Source organism: Thunnus albacares, chromosome 8 (assembly GCF_914725855.1).
Source record: "Thunnus albacares chromosome 8, fThuAlb1.1, whole genome shotgun sequence".
NCBI classification, from domain to species: Eukaryota; Metazoa; Chordata; class Actinopteri; order Scombriformes; family Scombridae; genus Thunnus; species Thunnus albacares.
The window spans coordinates 8145778-8156939 of record NC_058113.1 but is presented as its reverse complement, the minus strand read 5'-3'; the positions used below and the strand labels follow the sequence as shown (position 1 = coordinate 8156939).

General features: G+C 42.1%; 1 long non-coding RNA gene across 1 annotated transcript; it reads left to right on the top strand.

The window, feature by feature from the left end:
* Positions 1-4863: 4863 nt before the first annotated feature.
* LOC122987620 lies at positions 4864-10911 on the top strand. The gene is made up of 4 exons (XR_006404534.1): positions 4864-4986; positions 6531-6820; positions 6960-7034; positions 10352-10911. It is a non-coding gene; the product is annotated as an uncharacterized LOC122987620 (long non-coding RNA).
* The last annotated feature ends 251 nt before the right edge of the window (positions 10912-11162 follow it).

Below are 11162 nucleotides of genomic sequence, written 5' to 3'. Positions count from 1 at the left end.
GTCCTGAAGCCATCTTTGTTTCACATTTTTCCATCCTCATGCTGAACCACATCATTTTGTTTTGTTGAAAGGTCTCTATAGTTACACACGCAAAATACCTAATTGGTTATGGATTACATTTGGAGAGGCCATGAACCCGAAACAATGCACCCCTCGGCACGAGTTGCACATTAGTGGGTAGTGAGTGAGTCTGCACCGGTCACCCACCCAAGACAGAGAGCGTGTTTTCTTAGCCGAAGGACCTGCTGTGACATCAGCCCAGGTGACAACATGCTGATATACAGTGTTGCTGGGGAGGCCAAATGTAACGCACCCCTCCAACCCAGCACACACGCTCCTTTAATGGCCTACATCAATCCCCATGTTATCAGCAGATCTCCCCAGGCCCCCACATATAAAGGGGGTTCTGCGCACTGCAGCGCACCGCAGACCAGCACTGGATAGAATTACCAGTGATGCAATTTATTATCATACAGATTTTTATTTACTTTCTCACTCTCCGTTCTCAGCTTGTCTCCATCACTCAGGACCTGCACAGCTCTGCAGAGGAGCTGTACAGTAACCAGATGACTCTGCACATCATAAAAAAAGTTAGACGTAATAGTTGTGCAAATACAAGAGAAAACATGATTTTTTTATTTTTTTTTTAAAAATCCCATTCTCCTATTCTTTGGCTCACTGTTGTACATCTTGGATGTGGCAGGCAGAGACGTAAACAAACCCAAAACAGCTGTTTTGATGATCACAGCAGCAGCTGATGGCGAGGAAGCATACATCCTGTGAGGCAGCCTCTGAATGAACCAACATAAGTCAGGCAACAACAAAGGGAAAGAGTTTCCTTATTCCACCAAAGTCAATATCAAGCTGTGTCTGAGCAGCACGTAATGACATTTAAAAGAAAAAGACAAACATGTTGTGTGTGTGTCTCTGTGCTCTTGTGTGCATGTAGGTGTGCACAGATATGTTCACCCCCCCTAGAATCGGATCATTTCAGCATGATAGCAGCTGTGTCAATAGCCATTGGAGCCAAAAGTGTGGCCCTGTATGCCGAGTCCCATAGGTGCTCTGAGGTCCTCTCTCTAGTGAGATTGGCAACATCCAAAGATCATAAACACCTCCCTTACTGTACAAACAACTGAAGAAAAGGCAGCGCAGGATGGAAACAGATGTCAGGAACGTGGTCATATTATAAACAAATGTTGGGAAATGATGATGTTATACCACATTGCCTTATTTGGGGTAACAGTGCACCTGCTTCTGGGGATAATAGTTTAAGAAGTGTCCATGAAATACTGTATCTCGAGCCCCGCTCATATAACATTGATAGATAAATCTCTCCATGTTTACAACCATATATCTGACATTTCTAATTTACAAGACACAGCTATAGGCTGAGCTACAGTGTCTCATATATCTCTTCCTATCTTTTTTTTTTCATAATGGAAAGGGCACTGACATTGCATAAGCAGACAAAGGGTCAAAAAGGGTGTTTCAAAGCAAAAAAGGGGGCCATGTGCGCCTACAAATTCCCAAGACCCGGTGAACAGTTGGCCCTCTTTACTGTCAACATGTGTGAATGCCATGCTCGATAAATTTCTCTTTGAATTCCCTCACTAGAATTTATGAGACATGCAACATGGGGTTGCAACTCGTTTGAAGCCTACACACTTGCAGCATTCGATGCCGTTTACATTCTCATTTTGAGGGGGGGGGGACAAAAAAAAGGAGAAACAGGGAGAAGTTGGCATGTAGCATCCTGCAGTGTAAAGAGTTTTAAATGCATTTACACTCTGTTGTGTCTCCTGGGAACTGTTTTCTGCACGCTAATGAGGCTGAGGAGCAAGTTTCATTCTGTTATTCCTGGCATCAACGCACCAGTCACAGGCATACCACTCGCACTCTCTTTTTTTCTCTCCTCCCTTTTCCCTCTCGGTAGCCCAGTGCAAATAATAAATAAGAGGAAATACATCATCCCTTTTTCAAGCCGAGAGCCAAGACCAGGTCTGCCAAAGTTAACACAAAGCAATCTTAGGTAATGATCAGCAAATGTGTATAAAGTTTCATAGAGCATGACTTCACATAATTCTTGTTTAGATCATGTAGGCTGGCTCCATCTCAACTGTGATGCTGCTGCTGTAGAAACCATGCATTCATATACACACATACATATACACACACACGCACACATATGCACACACTGTTTTGATTCTCTCATCAGGCTTGTTTGTATCACGCTTAAAAGCAGCACTTCTGTTTTATAAGTGCTTGTAATTGATTTGATATAGTGTAACATTGTGGCAAGGATTAGCTACCAGTCATAAATTGTGGAATTTTAACAGAGGCATTGCTCATTCCCATTCATTCTGTGCACCAAAAAAAAAAAAAAAACGTGTCAGATTTTCCATTCATTTGCAACAACGCAAATCGGTGGCTCCGATACGAAACATTTCATTATGGCTCAATTGATGAAAATGATTTGTTCAGTGTAAAAAAAAAAAGAAAGAAAACTTCATTGAGTTGTTTTAGTGCTCTACCTACAGCACAGCCAGCGTGCAGATGGAGAGCCGGGGGGTCTCTATGCAACAACACAGAGGAAAGAAGCGAAACACAATCCAGACATTGTTTACCCTGTTTCTGATGTAAAGGCCACTTACTGTCGTGTCCAATGCCTAACCCTTAATTTGCTGCCCTAGCCTTTGAAGTGTGTGCATATTTCTGTTTCCTAACACTACCTTTCCCCTCTCTCTCTCTCTCTCTCTTTCTCTCTCTCTCTCTCTCTCTCTCTCTCTCTCTCTCCTCCAAGCCCCAGCAGTTGATATTGCAACTGGATAGGCCATGTTTCCATGTAGGGGCTCTTTTTTAGGCCTGCTCTGATGATAGAAAACACAAGTGGGGAAGGGGAAAGGAGTGCTGGGCGCACAGATCCACAGAGAGGCCCCAGCCCCGGCCCAGACAACGCTGCAGGGGATTAGAGCACACCCTGGCAGCAGAATGGTTTCACTTAAGAATTTCAGTAATCACTTTTAGGAGTGTAATATATAGCTGACCTTCGGCAGCGCCACACGACCCCCCGCTCCCCCAGCCATTTGATCAAAGGAAGCGGCGGTGGCTGTGCAAACAGGCGCTATCAGTGGACTCCAATGGATTTACTGCCTGCTTCTTCTCTCTTGTCTCCCCTGAGTCGTGTGCTGATACACACAGAAACCCAGTTTCATCTTACAGAACCTATTTTTCTCCCGGTACTAATTTACGGGCAAGATCATGACTTGAGGGAACTTTGAGGAGGAGGGAGGAGGGAGGGAGGTGAAGGGGTGGGTGGGTGGGGGGTTAAGGGGGCCTCAGGGAAGGGGAGAGAGTGGAGGTGGGAGCAGCTCGGGGCCCTTATCCACTGCCTGCTGACTGGGCCGAGCAGAGCAGTTCTCATCATGGGAAAAGCCCAGTAGGTGCTCTCTTCTCAGCTGGAGCAGCCAAACACCATGGCCTGTGCTCCGCAACAATAACAGCAACCAGAAAAGGACAGAGGGTTGGCCCAGTAGGGTTTATATAGTGCCCTAAATCACAGGAGTCTCTGACAAAGAAGAGGGGGGAGAGGATGTTGGTATCATAGCAACTATTAATAACCCAATACATACTAGTGTGAACACAGCCGAGGTGTCTCTAAGTCTCTCTAATGCTGCAGTTTAATGGGTTTTTTTTCTCATTTTTAATTACTCGTGTAGCTGTCCACTCTTAACATGCCAGCTCATATTGCCCAACTATGGCATTTTAATGGACTATTTTATCGCGTCATTCAAGACAGCAACATAACATAACATTTCCCTCAACTATGAACAGGCAATTTCTGTAAACATTCCTCAATGAAAAGCAGAAAACAATGTCAACATGTTGACCTTTATGCTTTTATAGGGAAATGTCTTTCAGCTGGTTAATCCTCAGTAATTTGTAATTTGTGAGTCATGTGCTCTGTTGCAATTTCATGCTCTTGTTAAAATGTTTCTTGCAGTACTGTACACGCTGTGCTCGTGCTGAAATTGTTGTTTATTCTGTCTTTGTTTGATTTAAAAGGAAAAAAAGATTTATATGTTGTGTTTCCTTTTGTCAGTAAAAGTTACGAGAGCGGTAAGTACCTCTTGTGGCCAGTTGAGGGCATCACAGAACAGGTGACAGAGGAGGATCTACACGCTGTGTATGAGGAGATACAGGAGGTGATTCAAACCACTTATTACTGATACCTCATTCAGAAAACTCCACATATGGAATGGGAAATGTGTGGTCTCAGATATATATTCATATGTCCTTTGAATGATCCAAACTCTAGAAAATGTTTTCATTGCCCCACTTTCATTTCAACGTTCTTGACAGTTTATCAGGTGCATAAGAAGATTTCAATCATAAGGAATTGAAAGCTAATGACAAAACAGACATAAATTCTTTAGCTGGCATGTCAAGGAGTGCTTATGTGACTCAGCTGATGACAATGTGTGCCGTGTCATTAAATGATCACAGGAAGTCCTGTGTTTTTATGAGCTTCTTAGTCAAGCTTGGGGTGGTGGTGGAATATTTCCTGATTCTAGGACGTGAAAACAACTCACCACATGTTCTGTCTTTCTCAGAAACAACAGGGAAGGACCCAAACAAAACCTACCATGCACTGTAGCCAGGGCCCTAAAACACAGACTTTACCCTTCCTGTCATCTCGGAGGGTCACAGCAGGTCAGCCTTGTACTGAGTGATTTTTTTTACAGCTATATGTTATTCGAAGAAAGGTGTGCTCAGCTCCTTCACGCACAAATTTACCCCCACCTGAATCCAGTGTGGTAGTTATATAACCTCTGTTTTTTTACAAGAAGTGATGAGGAAGAAGTGGAGGTGTGGGGCATTCTTCCTGAAATATTGCTGCATTCCCTTCATCAGCTGATAAGGTTCCTTGTTTGGAGAGCAAACAGGAGAAGTACCTGCTGTAAATGCTCTGTGGCCCTTGGACGTGTAAGTATTTTATGGTGTGACACCATTATGGGCATGACTGATAAGTCTGATACCTGAGTGCTTGCCATGTCATTACCGTAATACAGCTGGTCATTTTGATACAAATTGGTGTTGAGTCAGCTACAGCAAGAAATAATAACTTCTCGCTTCTCTGGGAAGCACTCTGCTCAGACTGCGATAGTGCAATTGCCTTATTAGCTTTAAGAGCCAGCTACATTAACATGTGGTCAACATTCGCTTTTGGGGAAAACAAGGAGAACTCTGCTGACCCTCATGATTATTGCCTTGCTAATTTTGTGGAAGAGTGTGCAGCTGGGTGGGCGAATAAGCTATCAGGCTTAAAGATGATTAACAACATGCCTATTTTAATTAGCATCAGCACCAAAGCTATTATGACCATTCCATTTGGCTCTGTGCGCTATCATGGTTATCATCAAGCACCATCTCTTTCAAACACACATCCTGTTTTGGCCCTCTGATCGTACATTAGATACGTGCAGGAGAGCTGGTTCGGCTGTGTGTGTGCATGGCATTGGCTGTGTGAATCAGCTGAGGCTCATGTGGCTGGCCTGGCCTTGCTCCCTGCGACCCAGTGGGGCTCAGCCACCAGCTGCCTAGCACCCACCACACATTCCTGCTTTATTCCCAAGCTCGCCTCCCTCAGCTACACCGGTCAGGACAAAATGTATACCAGCTGCAACATCATTAAGTAAATGGGATCCTTGCACAGTTCTTTAAGGCACCACATTGAAATGTTAGCCAAATCAGTTCAGTAAGTGTGAAAAACATGTGTATGTGCAAACAGAAACATGAATGCGCACATGGACATGAATCCAGACACTCAAACACGTATTTATTCATCACGTGCAGTGAGCACTTGCACTTGCTCTTATTTTTTAATAACGCTAGTGGCATTGCTCTAGAGATGTCAATTTGTATGTTGGTCAGTTGGTCCACCACTTTGGTCCAGACTGAAATATCTCAACAACTAATGGATGGATTGCCATGAAATTTTGTATATATATTCATGGTCCCCATAGGATGTATCGTACTGAATTTAGTGATCCCCTGACCTTTCCCTCTAGCACCACCATGACAGTGATGTTTTTGTTTTCTGGTGATGTGTCTTGATTTTGCAATTTCCATGAAATCTAGTTTAGAATTCCATATTGCTCAGAGATTGAATCCTAATGACTTTGGTTATCCCCTGACTTTTCATCTAGCACCATCATCAGGTCAAAATTTTAACTTGTCCAATACATTTAACCAAGTATATATATGTTAGCATGCTGGCATTAGCATTTAGCTCACAGCACTACTGTACCTAAGTACTGTACAGCCTCACAAAGCTGCAAGCATGGCTGCAGACTCTTTATTCATTCTTCTTCATCATTTGTTGTTTCTTTCCTGACTGCATTGTTAGATTACATGTTAAGTTGGTGTATATAAAGCACACTGAGCACACTTGTAGGTCCACAAGGTGCTATATAAATCAAATTTATTGATTTTTATCATTGTTACACACACATGTACTCACTCTGAAGGCTTAACCTCCTGAGATATACATACACCAATATTTGCAAAATGCTGCACACCAAAGTCTCCACGTCCACTACAAACCATCAGACAACACACAGCCAGACATACACACCCTTCCCTCCAGACTGCCGTCACAGCACTCCAAGCACAGCTGTCAAAACGCAGGGACTTCCAACACAACAATAGTGAGATGTCTTGGGAGAGCCAGAGAAAGACAGATTCGGTAGAGGAGGTGTACTGGATGTTGAACTCACACCTCTGGACACCTCAGATGCTCTGGATTGGGGCCGCACAGGTTGGATCCTCATTCCCTGCACCATTTCTATTTTTTTCACCTTTCAGTCCATTCTGTCACTCATGTTATTCATCTCCTTCTCTCTCTAACACTCTCTCTTTCCAACCCTCCTTCTACTTCTACCTCTTTTTTGCTCCAGGCACGGTCCACTGTTATCTCACATCAACTTTCATAACAGCTCTGGGAAGACCTCCCTCAACCTCACGCCTCGCATGTGAGTCCACACGTCCAAGAGGAGTAATAACACTGAAATCCTCCAAATCAGGTCATGTCAAATTAAGGGAGGTATTTCGGGAGCCCACCCAAGTCTCCGAAGGGGTCAACTAACGCTCAGGGCCAGATTTGCATGTCAAAATACACTCGATGATTCAGACTACATCACAAAGCAGGGCTGATATTCCGTGTCAGAGTGTCTCATAGACTCTAAGATGATGTAGACTGGCCTGTTAGTGTGAAGGCAGGTGTGGACACGGGTGAGGAACCCTGTTGGCACGCAGAGATTTGCAACTCAAAACCTTGCAGCAAGCGAGTGCTCCTCGGTTGAACTGGCTACAATAATATTTTTTCACCATTTCCATCCCAAATCCCTGGTAAGAAGAATAAATTTAGGTCTTAGAGGTTTGCATTAATTTCAGCTTCTGATACCAAAATCAAGTGTTTTTTCACATTGATTTAAAAGTATTCTCACCTGAATGCAGGCTATGGCAAAACTCATGAGACTGTCACCTTAGCAGACCTCCCATGCACCTTTTTGGTGTTCTATTACTGGAAATATTACCTATAGGAATCTAGGCTAAAGAGGCTAAAGAGATCACTTTTATCTCAGTTTCATTGCTGATAACGCAGAGATGTTTTGAATACTGATAAGGTTTGGACCTTGCTTGGACTTACAAACAATCATTTGGCAACTCAACAAGCATTCCAGGGAAGTTCATGCTACGTAGTGATTTATTGCCAGGATGTGTCTGGATAGAGTGTGTAGGCTCCAGGTTGAAGTAGCTGGTGGCACAGCAGGTCAGTGAGATAGCTGAGCTACATAGCAGTCTGGGATTCATTCAGGAAGCTCCCAAAGGGGTTGTTGACTGGAAGGAGGCGGTAAATCCCCAATTTGAGGACTTTGTTTTTGCTGATGTTGTGAAACATCTTGTTAGGAAATTTGAGCTAATCTAACCTCACACACAGGGTCATTGTAGAGTCTATTGGAAATTGAAAGGAAGATGGATGGTTGCAATTACTGTACTGTGAAGCAAAGACACAAACACTACTTATTTTATTAACTCATTCCTCAAGTTTGTTCATTAAAGGCATAAAGTTGAACTAGAGAATTTTAATATAAAGATACAAATAATTTTTGATTAAAATGTAAAATTGGATATTCTGGCACAAATTTTAAAGCTTTTTTTTTAAAATGAAAGATTTACATCTTTTGAACAAATAGGCTTGGGGCTGATGGCCTCAGACAGGGTGAAGCAGTATTGATTTGATGGACTAACGCATTGTCGGTCTCAAAAAATATAGAATAACACTAACCATACATGTCAATGAGTGGCTATAGATTAGCCTATAAACCTTTATTAATTGATTTTTTGGCCACTTGGGGGCAGCACAACAAGCTTTAAACACAGCACTGACATTTTACAGTATTGCCTTAAAAAGTTGGCGTTGGAAACAACTGCCTATTTTCAGCAGACATCAATATCATTAGCATTAATTTCAAGTTGACTTTTTTACAACCTGATGAATATAAGTACAAATTAATCTCCTGCTAAGTCTGTCCATCAACTCTTCAGGGAAACATCTGGCTCTTTAGCTGCTAAATGCTGCACTGTGTTCATCATCTAGTAGCTAACTGCTACAGTAGTTAGCAACTAACTTGCTAGACTTGCCAGCTATGGTCTTCTGTTTAGTGTCAGGTAGGTAGCGTGGGTTCAGCTTTTTTGCTGAAAATAGTTGTCTGTTGCTGGAAACTAGGTCGGTGAGAGCGGTGATAGTGAACCAAAACAAGACAACAACGAGCTGAGAGTTGTAAAGAAGTTAAAATGTTCTGTGGAGCTAAGAGGAAGTGCAGAGTTGGGTAATAAATCTCTGTTGGTTTTTCACTATGAGTGACAAACGTCACATAACACACTGTCATTTGACCCAGTGTTAATATAAAACTATTGATTAGTGTAGCTTGAATTTCCGGTGTTAGTTTCTCCAAAGTGACAAATAAAAAATTGAAGGCAAAATTCAAACTGTTCTCTGAGTTCTTTGTTCAGAGGAACCTGGACTCAATAACCTGGAATTAAGAACCACAATCTTGCTAGTCTGGTGAACATGAGTAAGTAAAAGTTTTGGAAACTTCTTACTGCTATTCAGAGCCACCCCTCCCTACAGCCGCAACAAACTTTTTTATCATCCTCATCTCCTCCAGATGTTCACCACAGTAAAATAAAACAAACACACACCTAAACTCATCTGCATGCTCCATCTTAGCTGATGTATACAGGTCCTCAGCAGCTGAATGAGATGCCAAGCACTTCTCAAGTGCAAGGAAATGGTGCGGTTTCACAATTCCTAGATTAGGACTGAAATCTGCAGTTCCCCCCACCACTTTAAGTGGCTGTGGTGCACACACAAACCCACTGAGACCATAGAAACATACACAGTGGTTTAGTGTTGGGCTCTGGCCAAGATAAATGACTGCTTCAGGTGAAAACAAACCGTGGCCCCAGCAGATTTTTTTTTTCCATTTGCAAGTTTTGGGGCGACTTCTCTTTGTGTGTCAACTGTTCTTACACATATGCTCCGCTTTGGCTCCTCCACCCTCTAACACTCTTTGGGCTTGTGAATTATTCAGAATGAGGAATTAAAGTTGAAATGGCGCTCTGCAGACACAAGTGCTTCACATGTGTTGAGGACTAAAGGTGGAACGACCCTTTTCAAATCCATTACAGCTGATATTTGTGACATCAAGTTTAGGAAAGTAAAGAGAAGCTGACTGAGAATTTATCATCCATGAAGCATGATCTTGAAAGGGGTAGAAATGGATTTTCATATATTACAGCCCCCCCCCCCCCAACATACACATACACACACAGTGAACACCCTCAAGCTTATTCATTCACTCTACAGTTGACCACAGTAAAAGTCCTGACTATACCCAGAGCTGCAGTTAATCCTGCACAGGGATTTTTACCTCTGCTGTGTCATCGGGTCATTTACTTATATGCATGTTCATAATCATATGTTTATGTTTTATGTTTATGAGCCAGCAGTACATATTATGAGCTATTATAACTGTGGTGCACATGAGAAGGGCCATATATAGCAAGCCCTTTCTATGCCAGAACAGCACAACAAGACAACTGGGTTAGTGGGTACAGGCAATTTTTACATGAAGAAGGCTAAGAATATGATATAAAATGTCTAAAAAATAATATAGATTTTTGATTAATTTAGTTTGGAGTTATCTCTGAATATTTTGTCCTAAAAACAAGTGTACAATCATGATTAACAATGTAAAAACATCCCTCTTTGAGCATCTTTTAGTGATCACCTGAGTCCCACCTGAAGTTTTGAATGATCATCTGAGTCCCACCTGAGGGAGCGGGAAAAGCCGGTAGAGGCCCTGAATGGCTTCAATTAAGAGAACAATTGCTTTAGTCACACAATTATGAGCTCAGGGTGACTAAATGCAAAAGGCCCTGAAGGAGCACGGCTAAAGATTTCTGGCATCCCAGTCAATGTGGTCCGCCCACCCCCCACTGCTCATTACTGGGACCACCAACTGGGAGCAACAGCACCGTGCTGCAACAGCAATGAGTGATTCAGCTTTAACTGACAACCAAAGGGACTCCACTGTTACAGAAATGAGCAACAAAGGCTACTGAGTGATGAGATCAGGGTGATAAAATAGATGGCTTCATCAGGGATTGTAGTGACATCATTAAACAGCTTTCAAGAACTCCAAGGAAGAAGAATCACAATTGAGTCACGAGTCATATATATATATATATGTTGTTGTTTTTTTTATTTAAATTTTTTTTTTTCTCAGTGGTGGAAAACATCCAATCCTCTTCTTAAAAGTAAAGAAGTATCAGCAAAATGTAATGAAAGTATGTAAAGTAAAAGTACTCATATGAAGCTGAATGTTTGCATTATAATTATTATTATATACTATATTATTCGATGATTAATATTGACACATTAACATGTAAGCAGTATTTTAATGTTGCAGTTGGTCAGCATGGGGCTAATTCTTACTACTTCATCACTTTGGATAATTTAATTTAACAATGCATCATATTTTCTAAACTGGTCATAGGTTTCCAATGTAAATCTATAATCTTCAAAGTAACGA